Here is a 14,456-nt window from a genome sequence, read left to right on the forward strand (position 1 = left end):
AGAATCCTTGAATTTTTGGCAGCCATGGAACTTGAAATTTATTGCTTTTAAGTGATGAAAAATGGTTCCATGAGAATGTGTAATTAGTTGAAATGTTTGGGTGTTTGATTGTGTAGTGTTTGTGTAAATTTGAAACTTTGAAAACTAGGGTTTTTGTAAATATTGAGGACTTTGTGTAAAATGTTGAAATTGATCTATTGGGATGAGATTGTTGCTTATAGAAGTGTATTGCATACAAATTGAAGTAAGGAAGTTGGAGGAGATTGAGTTTTGGAAGTGTCAATTTTCTGCAGGTTGTGTTTGTTGAGGGCAGTGTATATTTTAGGCCATAAATAAAATTGTGTGACCCCAATTGGTATGAGGCCAATTGGAGGTGAAACTAGACCCAAAATAGCCCATTTTCCATGAAGAAACCATGCCCAAATTCTGTCCAAAACTTGACCTAAATACTGCCCAAATTCGGATTTCCCTGCAACCCAACCCAGAAAATGACCAAATGAACAGTACGTGTTCATTTGGTCATAACTCTCTCTATACTGATCCAACTGACCTAAAATTTCACCCATGGAAATTTTAGACATAGGGCTACACTTTTCATGAGGACCACTTAACCCAGTTTTGACTTTAACAAATTCAAATTGTTAGCACAAGTTGGGTCACTGAAACTGCCAACCCAGAAAATGACCAAATGAACAGTACGTGTTCATTTGGTCATAACTCTCTCTATACTGGTTCAAATGACCTAAAATTTTAACCATGGAAATTTTAGACATAGGGCTACACTTTTCATGAAGACCACTTAACCCAGTTTTGCCTTTAACCAATTCAAATTGTTAGCACAAGTTGGGTCACTGAAACTGCCAACCCAGAAAATGTCCCAAAATACTATTCCTTTGGTATTTTGACCATAACTTGAGTTCTATAACCCCAAACTCAGTGATTCAAAAACTGAAATTCAAGTTTAAACATAGAGGAGCAATTGTTATGAAGGAATTGTGACTAAATAGACATCCCAACCTAGTCAAATTCCTAGATAAAGATAACACATCAACATGAACCTAAAGAAAGGTTCATGGGAAAAATGCTATATAGGATAATTAAAATACTCATAAGGAAATTTAATATTAAAAATGATATGAATATGTAAATTAGGACTAATGTCCTATTAATATGAAATTTATGGTACCAATGAACAGTACTAGATAATAGTAATAGTGAATAGTGCTAAATTAATTAAAAATATTTAATTGCCCATAGTATACCTAGACTTATTTATTTAGTTGGATAAATTGGTATACCAATTAGGGACTACAGATAGCAGTACTGCCTACCGAGAAAATCATGAACTGACAATATATGTCTGGTATGATTATTCTACAGGCTATATGCCTACTTTATTTCTGGCTTTACAAGCGTGACAGCGGGCCTCATGCCCGACAGCTGGCCTCGTGCCTGACAGACGTATACTGGATGGACATATGGCTGTCTAACCAGTATACACCCGTACATCCAACTTTTATAATTTGTTATAGGTTTTCTTGGGCACTGATAAAAAAAAATATAAAATAAAATAATTAAGACTTAAAATACAATAAGTAATCATAAAAGATCCCAATAATGTTAATTATTTCCAAAGAGCAATAAAAATGTAAAAGACCCAGAAATTATGAGTTGCATATATTGTTTCAAATTATTAAATTATTGTTATTATAAATTATGCACCACTAAGCGTTATGCTTAGCGCGTTGGTTTTCCATCGCGTAGGTACTGGAGATCGATCCAGACCACAGAAATGGCAAAGAAGCCAAAGAGTGCAATCGACAGAGCTTTGATCAGATCTGCCATTGTCCAGAGTCACCTCACCGGTCTTTTGTATTTTGGTAGGGCCCATGTATAGACTAGTATTTTGGTTCATTATGTTTAGTCATGATGTAATTACTAGTTTATGATGTATTTCATTTTGGACTTGAAATGAAAACTTATAATTTATTATCTATGAATTTCTATATGAATGCAATAGATGACACTTCATTTTGAGATCTCATAAATAGTTGTGAATGATATGATAAAAGAGAATATGATATGAAAATATGTGAGATGACTATAAATATATTAACAGGTGATAGTGGAACCCGACAGATGCTAATAAAACAGGGGAGGCTCTGTCCGGGTCTCCACAGAAAAAAAAAAAAATTCTACACATTGAATATATGTTTTAAATGACATTAAAAGTTTACAATAGATATGATAAAACAAGATAGGGTGCTCCGGCACCGAATGTGGCACTTCTTATTCGGCTATACAGTAGACGGGTAAGGGGCGTCACATTTAGTGGTATCAGAGCCAGGTGGATTGTAACACCCTAGGCAAATCCCACATCGACAAAACACGGGAGAGATGCTGGGTTTATAAGTTGGTGGTTCGTAACCCCTAGTGACGCGTTTTAAAACCGTGAGGGTTTCGGCCCAGAGCGGACAATATCACTAGTGGGCCGGGCCATTACATTTTTGGTATCAGAGCTGGACTCCCTCTAGTACGGTGTGTGGTGTGAGGACGCACCAGGCGGAAGCTGGTGGGCTTGTCACGACCTAGGGATGGGGTTGGGACGTGCTTGTTCAACCAGCTACGCACTGGGGTGAAAACTTCGTGTCCCACATCGGAAACGGGAAGAAAAGATTTGGGCCATATATGTGGGAGCCTTCCTCACCTGGTCAGCGTGCTTTTGGGAATGAAACCTCCCAAGGGATAAATTCGTGAGGCCCATGGGCCAAAGTGGACAATACTAACTGGAGAAGGATCGGGCTGTTACAATTTTGTAACACCCTAGGCAAATCCCACATCGACAAAACACGGGAGAGATGCTGGGTTTGTAAGTTGGTGGATCATAACCCCTAGTGACGCGTTTTAAAACCGTGAGGGTTTCGGCCCAGAGCGGACAATATCACTACTGGGCCGGGCCATTACAAATAAAATGTACGAACTACCTAAGGTGAGGGCGTTACAAAATTAGTCAAAATAAACATATTAACCTGTTAACTCAATTGAATAAATAGCTTATTTGGTGTCTTATCAAGTTAAGTGAGTAAACCCAATTAAATTTGTATTTTTGACATGTACCAAACCTATTTATACTAAATGCAAATATGTTTATGTATATGTCGAGTCATGCCATGTAAATGGATAAGGTTGAAAATTATTGTCTCTAAACATTATGTTAGTAGTGATATATCCCTAACCTATTTATACTAAATCCAAATATATTTGCTTACAAATTGGGTCGTGCTGTGTGTATGAATAAGACTAAAAATTACTAGCTCTAAACATTGAGTGTCAATTCATGGCATACTCGAAACCTATTTATACTATATCCAAATTTATATAGTTTAACCATTTTTTCAATTCTACCAAACCCCGTATCTAACTTAGCCCTTGAGTACCATCTTTGGATTTTTGCTCAAATCAAGCCGTTAAATTTTACTCTTCTTTTTATAGTACCATTCTAGCTACCATTACTCTTTCAATTTTGTTATCCCACTTTCTTCTTTATTTATCTTTTCATAAACTTAACAAAATCTAACATATTTTGATCATAAAAATAATTATTTGTTTATTTTCAATTGAAATTCAAAATAAACAACAAAATTTTATTAATTTAACAAGTTGGCAACTAAAGAAGGTTAAAGAAAAACTAAGGGTACACATCCTGAAAGTCATGGAATCAACGAAGTAAAAGCAATGTGTGTTACAATTGATGATTCATTGTAAGTATCAACCTTTTTTCTGCTTCTACCCCACCATTTCTCTGGATACATTATTTAATAACCACAACTTTCCTTCAAAAACCTTAAATGATACGCGGTAGTTAAAAGAAATGAACCCATCACTTTCTTTACGAAAATAAACATGTGTTGTACTTTTATTATTATTATTTTTTATTTGAGGATTATTATTATTATTGATTTATTACCTCGTTCTTTTTGGGAACCATGGTTGCGGCTGCTGTTCTCTGTGATTGCACCACCCGCTTCCATGGGGCAAAAACAACAGTCTTTGTATCTCGACGGCAGTACCTGGCTCCTCCCTCTCTTAGATCTCACCCCCAGCTAGGTGTCTTCCAAATCTCCTTGCGAATAATCAATCCCAAAACAGTCGCTGCTTCTTTTCGATGACGACGACTCTATGCTTCTTTTACCTTTAGCTGCTACTGCTGCTGCTTCTGATTCTTTTGCTTTTGTTGGAGGCTTCCACTCTTCCTGATCTTCCATGATACCAACAAATTCTGCTGCTTCAATGAGAATAATTAAACCATTGTTTTCATATTTTTCTTCTCCCTCTTGAAAATGCAGCGCCGTTTTGTCCCCTCCATCATTAGCATCAAGACTTTCTTGTTTTTCTTTACCTTTTCCCTTTTTTTTTTTTCTTTTTCTTTTTCTTCGTCATTGACGTCTTTGGCTTCCAGACGTATGGCTTCTGAAACTTTTGAGCTTCGAGATTCTTTCCCAGTTGTTTCAATTATGAGGGAATCAGTACCAGAAAGGTCCCCAACCTCTTTTTTTTTTAGCAAGTCCCCAACCTCTCTAAAATCACAGTCTCCTGCTGATTCTAAACCGTTACTCAAAACTTTATCCACCGCTCTAGTAGCACGTAAAACCTCCGATGCTTCAGCTTTCGAACAACTTTCCACGTTCAAATCAATACCCAGTCCCTTATTCTCTCTAAACTCCACAGTTTTACGATTCAAAGACGATTCTCCAGCAGTTTCGCGTGGTAGGCATGAAGCAATGGTTTGTAAATTAAATTCCACATTCAAATCGATACCCAGTCCCTTATTCTCTGTAAACTCCATAGTTTCACGATTCAAAGACGATTCTCTAGAGGTTTCGCGTGGTGGGCATTCCACATTCAAATCGATATCCAGTCTGTTATTCTGTCTAAACTCCACATTGTCACGACCCAAAGACGATTCCCTAACGGTTTGGCATGGTGGGCATGAAATAATGATTCTCTCGAGGTTTCGCATGGTGGGTACGAGGGGAATAACGAGACGTGAAAGAAAATTCTACAGAGAGAAAACTGAGTAGAGAATGAAAGATACACCTAATAATTTCTATTCATATGTAGGCAGTTTACATAAAATGGAAAACCAATAAGATATTGACAAATATTTGAAATAATTAAGTAGTTATTTTTTCATTTTTCCTCTAGCCTTTCATTGGAATTGTTGTTAAATTATGATTGGTTATTAGTGAGGTGTCATTCTATGCCATGTCATCCTTCTTATAGTCCAAGGCAATTGGTCATGAATAATTAATAATGGAAAACTATTTATTTTATTATTATCATTATTATTGCCTTTAATAAATAATTTTATCCTTACATTCCAATGTTGTTTTCTTTTCTTATTATAGTTTATTTAATATTTAAGATTAGAGATATTATCAAATTATTTTATACATGTTGAAATTAAAATTTATTTTTAAATAATTTTAAAATTATATTTTATCATTTTAATTTAATTCATTTTAAATTATTACTGCTGAAGTGTTTGAATGGTGACTTGTTTTGTATGACTCTATTGTCAACTCTATAGCTATCAAAGAGTGTTAATGGTAAAAATAGACTGTGATAGTCTGATTTGATTTGGGATTAAAAAAAATCAAATTTTTTATCTTTTAAAAATTAAAAATTTTTACTATCAAAATTGATCAAGAAAATAAATCACCTTAAATTAAACTGAAATCAAATTATAATTCAAATTAAAAAACTCTTTATTCCCATTTTCAATCTTTAACCTTTAATAAGTAATTCAATTATATATATATATATACATATGAATAAATTATATAGGGTGTGTTAAGTTGTATAAATTATATATAGTTAAATAAAAAAGTGATTTTTAAAAATTAAACATGTGAATGCACACATATATACTTCTATTATATTATATTTTATTTATATATATTAAAATAAAAAATTATATTTTTAATTTAATTTATATAATTAAAGCTTTTAATCAACATATTGTTATTAATTAATATGGTAACAAGTGTCATTAATTTCTTAGAAAAAAAATAAAAAATTTGATAAAAACACTTTTACCATTAAACTATAAATATTTTGATGATTTGAATTTATTTATTTTAAATAATATTTATTATATTTAGTAATTTATTTAAATTTCATTTAAATTGTAGTAATAAATAAATATTATATTATTAAAGACAAATAAATACACTTATATTAATAATTAATGATATGAAGAAATTAATATACAATGACAAGATAATTTATTTTTCGAAAATATTATTAGAGACAAATTTATTTAATTCTAAAAGTAAATTTAGAAATTTTAGTAGAAACTATTAAAGTCAATTTAATGTCTTCAAAAATAGATTTTTAGGGGCAAAAAATATAATTCGTTAAAATAAAAAAGGAGACAATTTTTTTTTTTGTTTCTATAGATTATTAATATAGATAAATATATTTGTCTCTGAAGGTTAAATCAATGTCAAATATATATTTATCTTCATATCTATTTCTAATTATATGTAAGGATAACACTAAATGGAACAAATGACTATTTATCTCTAAAAATATATGGAGACAAATAAATAACTTTTGAGTCAAAATTTTTTTTCTCAACATAATAATTTTAATGTAGTGATAGTGTTTTTTGTAGTTTTCTTATTATAATATTTTTGTAGTTTAAATACAATGATATGAACTTTAAATTAATATTTTTAAAATGATTGACAAGTCTTTTTATCTTAACATATACCATATATCCCTCTCCCTTCTTTTATTTTAATTTGAATTCAAATTTGAAATTTTATAATTTTAAAGACTGACTCTAATGCAATTAATTCAACTTTTTTATTTAATATAAAAACTCATATATATTGTTAAATTAATTATATTAATTATTAATAAAATTATTAAATTTCTAGTAAATTAGATGTGCATGACAATCAATTATCAATGTATTTTTCTATATTTTTCACTCATTTGGTATCTTATCTTTTTGTGTTTTGGCCTTGTGGGTATCACATATTGATATTATTATAGATATAGATGGATGATACATCCTCTCAAGTAGAAATTTTTGTGTTTAATTTCTTCTAAAATTCAAGTTTTTGAATAATCACGATTTTGGATATTATTAAGGAATGACAATAAAGTAGTAAAGTTGAAATAAAGCCTAAACCCAATACACAACGCTTTGATGCTAATATCCATGAAATAAAAAATGGATTTGCAGCCATATTAATTTTTTTTTATATCTATACTTTATTTTTATGATCTATTTCTAATTAATAAAATACCATCTAAAATAACTAGAATCCAAACACATTTGATCAAATCCATTTGGCACCTCTAATCTTATGATATCATATTATTTCTATTTTATATAATAATGAAACTAAGTTAACTAATTATTTCTGTGGAAACACTGCTGTGATTTGTGAATCTAATATTAGAGTCAGATTAAGAACCCAAAATTGTAAATCCATGATAGAAGAGACTAAATAGATTCATTACAAATTCATTGAAGATTTTGTAATTGGTGGATATGTTATTGATGTAATCTAACAAGTTTAGGCATGTGAGTGATTCTTAAATATTATATTTCATTTTAAAAAAAATGCTAATTTACCTCTCTCTCCCTCTCTCTTTCTCTCTCTCTATATATATAATGGCGATTAGTGACATTGAATCTTCCTATTTGATGACAGTGAATCTAGTTATATACCTAATCACTATCATGAATGTTTAGAGCTAAATTAGTAACCTGCAAAATAAAATATAACATTTAACAATTACATGCCTGATTAAAAAAATTTCTTATTTTTTTACAAAAACATATAATTTATCTTTTTTATTAATTATATACCTAAATTTTCCTTGTCCACTGAAATTTTTTGGTTCACTTTTTGAAGTCCACTTGCATTGCACCTTTCAACATTAGTTTAAGATTTGTAATTCAAGTTAACGGTAATACACGAGTCATGTCCAACTACACATATAACATAAAAATCACTAATTCAAACATGATTTATATAATTAATGGTGTCAAAATATTCAATTTTAATATGAATATATTTACGATATAAATTACATGTGTAACCTATTTAAAAAAATGAATCATTAATGGGTTATATAATATAATATGACATGAATCATTACGAGACATAACACATGAACTGACACCAACGGTAATTCACAATCTTTGGATTAGAGCAAATTTCATGTATATTTACTTTGTGACACATTTAACTTATTTAATATGTTAAGACACATATTAAGCAAAATAATCCAAATATAAAAATATCTTCTAAATATTAAAAGATTATCCAAATTTCTAAATGACATTCAAATATCAAAATGAATTAAAATTTCACAAGCACAAAATAAAGTTTCAAGTTTGCGAATGTAAGTTTTATAAATCATTTTCTTCTATATGATTGTTGATGGAGTTTGAGGAATTGAGAATATGAAGGGTTGAGGGTGTTCAATGAGATTAAATGTCTAGATAGTACGATCTTGAGAATTTAAAGGATTTTGAAGGGGGTGGTTGCAGCAAAAATGTCAAATGAGATTCTTAGGGTTAGATTTAGCTTCACACATTATATTCTTGCTCCATAAATGAAACAATGTAGTTTTTAATATATAAATAACAAGGGTCATAACATATTTAAATCAACAAAATAAACATGTTAACATATTAACTCAATTGAATAAATAAGTCATTTGGAGTCTGATTAAGAACCCAAAATTGCAAACCCATGATAGAAGAGTCTAAATAGATTTATCACAAATTCATTGAAGATTTTATAACGGGTAGATATATTATTGATGTAATCTAACAAGTTTAGGCATGTGAGTGATTCTTAAATATTATATTTCATTCTAAAAAAATAGTAATTTACCTCTCTCTCTCTATCTCTTTCTCTATATATATATGGTGATTGATTTGTAACTAGATTCAAGTGTTTTTTCTTGTATTTTCCTCATAATTTGAATCTTTTTAATACATTTTTTATTAATAATTTTTTTTTCAAAATATAGACTTCTAATTTTTAAATTTTGTTATATCAATAAAAATTAATCTTTTAAAAATTAAAATGTACAATCATTAATTTTTTTTTGTTTTATTGGCCAATTAAAAATCTTTTAAGTTACTAGAATGTTGTTGGTTATTTAATTTTTTTGCTTTTTTGGGCCAATAAAAATATTAATTAATGACCATTATAATATTTAAATATATAGGATAAAAATGGATATAACAACTAGACCTAATTATTTTATTTACCTTATTTACAATTTAATTCTTTTTAAAATCTTTTTTATAACTTAAAAATAAATTTAAAAAATATAGGTGACACATTTTTCAACTAATTTCAGTCAATAAAAAATGGACTCATTAAATCTTTTATTTAATTGGGCTAATAAAAAAAATCAACCTTTTAAAATTTTGTTAAGATTTTTTGAAGCTAAATGTGAGAGACAGTTAAGAACATACTCACATTTAAAGTACTATAAATTAAAAAATTAAATTTTTGAGAGGGTATGGCTCTGTATATTTAGACCTAAGTATATCATCTATTTAGCTCACAATTTAAATCTTTTTAAAATATTTTTTATTACTTAAAAGAAAATTTTAAGAGGTGGGCCACTAATTTTTCAATTTTGTTACATCACTAAAAACCAATCTTTTAAAACCTAAAATATGGAATCATTAATTTTTATCTTTAATTGGGCCAACAAAAACTTTTAAATTACTAGAATGTTGGCCTATTAAATTTTTTACTTTATTAGGTCAATAAAAAATAATAATTAATGACGATTATTAAATTTAGACATATGGGGCCAATAACGGATATAACAGCTAGATATAGGTATTTTATGTGCCTCACTCATAATTTAATTCTTTTTAAATTCTTTTTTATTACTTAAAAATAAATTTAAATAATATTGACGATCAATTTTTCAATTAAATTGAGCCAATAATCCATTTAACACTGAAGTCAAAGGTTCAAATAGAACCACAGCCTATCTAAAATTTTAGTTTTTAATTTAGAGTACCTTAAATGTGGATATATTCTTAACTGTCTCTGACGTATAGTTTAAAAAAAAATCTTAATAAAATTTTAATAATTCAAAACTTTTTTTGTTGGTCCAATTTAGTTGAAAATTTTATTGCTAATATTTTTTAAGTTCATTTTTAAGTAATAAAAAATAATTTAAAAAGAATTAAATTGTGAATAAGGTACATAAACAGCTAGGTCTGGTTCTTATGTCCGTCATTAGCCTCAAATCTTCCTAATTGATGACAGTGAATCTATTTACATACTTAATCACCATCATGAAAGTTTGGAGGTAAATTAGTAACCTGCAAAATAAAATATAACATTTAACAATCACATACCTGATTCAAGAGATTACACAATCAATAATATCTAGTAGGTACAAAATCTTTGATGTCCTACTTGATGATCTAGGTTCTTCTACTCTATGGATATGTAACCTTTTGAATCTCTTGTTGAACAAGCTCTAGTGAGAAATTGAACAAGTTCTGGTTTCTTACAAGAATTTGTTCAATGAGGGACATTCAAAAGATTCCACCATCCAACTATTAAGATGGAAAGGACTGGAAAAGGAGGCAATTAATATGTCGGAAATAGTGCTAATTAAGGGTATTGTTAGCATGTCTCATGCTGGTGTAGGCTAATTCTTGTACATAATCTACAGCTACCTTTAAGATTTATGTGATACTAGCATTCGAAATGGCATTTAAAAGAAATAAATTAACAAACACTTAAAAAAAATTATAGCTCAGATTCATGAAAAAAAGTGATTCATGCATATAACTAATAAAACCATCTAAATTTCCTCTAACAGACAATGAAATAAACATGACGTTGTTTTTCCATTTTAAACTTCATTTTTGTGAAAACCTTTAAGCGCACTTTTAATTTTAACTCAAATCTTTAATGTTACAAATCCAATCCTGAATATTAATAAAAAATTTAGGATTAAGTATATTATATAATATAATAGCACAAGTATATCATATAATATATATTTTAACTATCTATTAATTATGTAATATTTAACTATAAGACGCCAATATAATTATGAATTAACATTTATAGAGTATAATAGTACATTCATAATTAAGAGTTATAAGGTAATTTAATGTCTTCATAACTAAAATTATTAGGAAAATATAGATAAATGAAATATAATATTAGATTATATTTAGTTTATAATTAAATATACATATATAAATATATATAATTATAGTAAACGTAGATAATAAATCTAAAAAACATAAAAAAAAACATATGTATAAATTCGGTAAAAAACATATGTATAAACATAAAAAAACATCTAAAAAACATATTAGTACTCCATAAAAGAAACAAAATAGTTTTGACAAGTAAATGACATAGATCATTACCACTTTAAATGGATCAAAATAAATAAATTAATCAGTTAACCTAATTAAATAAACAAATCATTTTATGTCTTGTTGAATTAAGTGGGTCAACTTGATTAAATCCATATTTTTTTACTTGTCTTAAACTTATTTACACTTAACTAAGTCCCTTTAATTACATGTTGAGTTGTAATTACGTGTCGAGCTGTACTGTGTGAACGGATAATAATGCCAAAATTGCCTATCATAAATTTTACCTTTATTTTTTAATTCTACCAAACCCCATATCTTTGAATACCATCTTTCGATTTTTCCTTTTCCCCAAATCAAACCATTAACTTTTACTCTTCTTTTTTAAATAAGAAAAAATTTTTTATTAAATGCTTAAATTAAGAAAAACTTAACTTTTACTCTTCCTTTATGTTACCATTCTTGCAACCATTATTGTTTCAATTCTATTATCCCATAGCCTTCTTTATTTATATTTTTATAAATAAGCATTCAATTGTACCTATAAAGAAAATTTTTTTCAATTTAGATTGAAACTCAAAACAATCAACAAAATTCCATTAATTTACCAAGTTGACAACTAAAGAAAGTTAACGATAGGAACTAAGAAAAACACGTTCTAAAAGTCATGGAATCAACAAAGTGGAAGCAATGTGATTTATCATTTGATGATTCCTCTCAGGTCGCAACATTCCTTCTGCTTTTACTCTATCATTTCTCTAGATAACATTCTTTATATTGTTAACTTATTGCTAGATAAACGAGAATGTAAATAGCAAATTCAACATAAAAACAATATACTGCAAATTATATTGGTCAATTTATTTAAGCAGTCCAATTCCAATTAGATACTAGGTGAAAATATTAAGAACATTTTTGTCTTCCTATAAGAAGAAAAAAAAAAAGATTGAGGGCTTCCAATTGCATCCTTTTGTTATCTTGATTTTGTGTAATCTTTAACATTTTTGAGCAATCCTTTGTTTAAAGATCATGAATGAGAATTAGGCTACACCACCATACATTCTTGCAATGCCCTTAATTAGTGTCATTTATTGCATATCTCATGAAAAAGATTGTATCCTAATTATGGGATATCGGGTGAAATTAATATGAAGAAGATGGTGCTAATTAAGTGCAACCAAGCATATCTCATGGAGGTGTATCCTAATTCTTGTACATAATCTGCAACTACTTTTAGGATTTATGTTCTATTAGCATTCAAAATAGCATTCTAAAAAAATAATAATAAATTAAAAAATATTCAAAAAAATTGTATAGCTTACAAAATCATGTAAATTTCCTCTAAGGTTAGGTACACCATGCATAGAAATAAAGGTTTTATTGTATTTCAACGGCAAACTAGATACATGATGTTGTTTGTGCATTTTAAACTCAATTTTTTTTGTGAAATATAATAATTGAAAAATTTTAAACCTTAATTTATACCCACTTTTAATTTTATCAAAAATTTTAAAATTTTTTATTTTATTAATATCAACCTCAATTTTAACAATTAAATCATTTTAAGAATAGATACAAATGGGCTCTTATAGTCGTTGATTTTTTAAAATCCCACTCCCCCCTCCTCCCCAAAAAAAAAATAATAAAAAATAAAGTACTTTATTCTAATAGCTTAAAATTTAATATATGCTAGTCATTTAATGAGTATTTTCATGTAGTACAATTTTTTTTTTTAAATATGTCAATTCTCAACTTAGTTTTTTGTAATTAATTTATTAATTATATATTACTTTTTTTAGAAAAATGAATGTCAGAAACTAAAATCAAATGGATAAAATTTATAAAAATTTAGAATAAAATTGAAAATGCTTCCAAATATAGAAGACATAAAAAATTTTGTTATCATATGTCTAATAATTGATATTGGATTTATTACTCAATCCTCACCTTAGTGATTAGAATTATAATTGTAAAATCAAATTATAAATGAAGCTTTTCTCTTTATAATAAATATATTAATTTTCAAATTTAAATAATTTATTTTTAAAATAAAAAGTAATTATTTTCTGCTGAAAAAATCATATAGGTATCCTAAAATACCATCTAGAAGTTTTCGATCAGTTGTCATTTTCTGCTGCTACTTTGTGTGAGCTAATACAAGTATGAAATGAAAAATGAGTAAGCTATATGATTTAATCATTAATTAATATATTATTTAAATTATACTAAATTCACAAGTATCCCAATCCTATTTATACTAAATTCAAATCTGTTTGCTTATGTGTCAAGTTTTGCCATGTAAATGAATAAGAATGAAAATTGTTGGCTCTAAACATAACGTTAGTCGTGACATATCCTAAACTTATTTATACTAAATCCAAATCTGTTTGCTTACGTGTATTAGTCATGCCCTATAAGTGGATAATGTTAAAAATTTCTAGCTCAAAATATTACGTGTCGAGTCGTGGCATATTCCAAACTTATTTGTGCTAAATCCATATTTATATACTTACGTGTCAAGACGCTTAAGCAGATAATATCAAAAGCTACCAACTCCAAGCATTACCATTTTTTTTAATTCTACCAAACCCCATATCTAACCTAGCCCTTGAATACCATGTTTAGATTTTTACCCAAATCAAGCCATTAAATTTTACTCTTCCTTTATAGTACCATTCTAGCCACCATTAGTCTTTCAATTTTATTATTCCATTTTCTTCTTTATTTATCTTTTTATAAACTCAACAAAATCTAACAAATTTTGATCATAAAAATCATAATTTATTTCTTTTTAATTAAAATTCAAAATAAACAACAAAATTTCATATTTAACAAGTCGACAACTAAAAAACTAAGGGTACACATTTTGACGGTCATGGAATGAATAAAGTAGAAGCAATGTGCATTACAATTGATGATTCATTACAAGTCTCATGCTTTCTTCTGCTTCTACACACCATTTCTCTCGATAACATTATTTAATAATCATAACTTTCCTTCACTATCTCTACGAAACAAGAAATCCATCACTATCTCTACGAAAATA

This window comes from Hevea brasiliensis, chromosome 9, assembly GCF_030052815.1.
Source record: "Hevea brasiliensis isolate MT/VB/25A 57/8 chromosome 9, ASM3005281v1, whole genome shotgun sequence".
NCBI classification, from domain to species: Eukaryota; Viridiplantae; Streptophyta; class Magnoliopsida; order Malpighiales; family Euphorbiaceae; genus Hevea; species Hevea brasiliensis.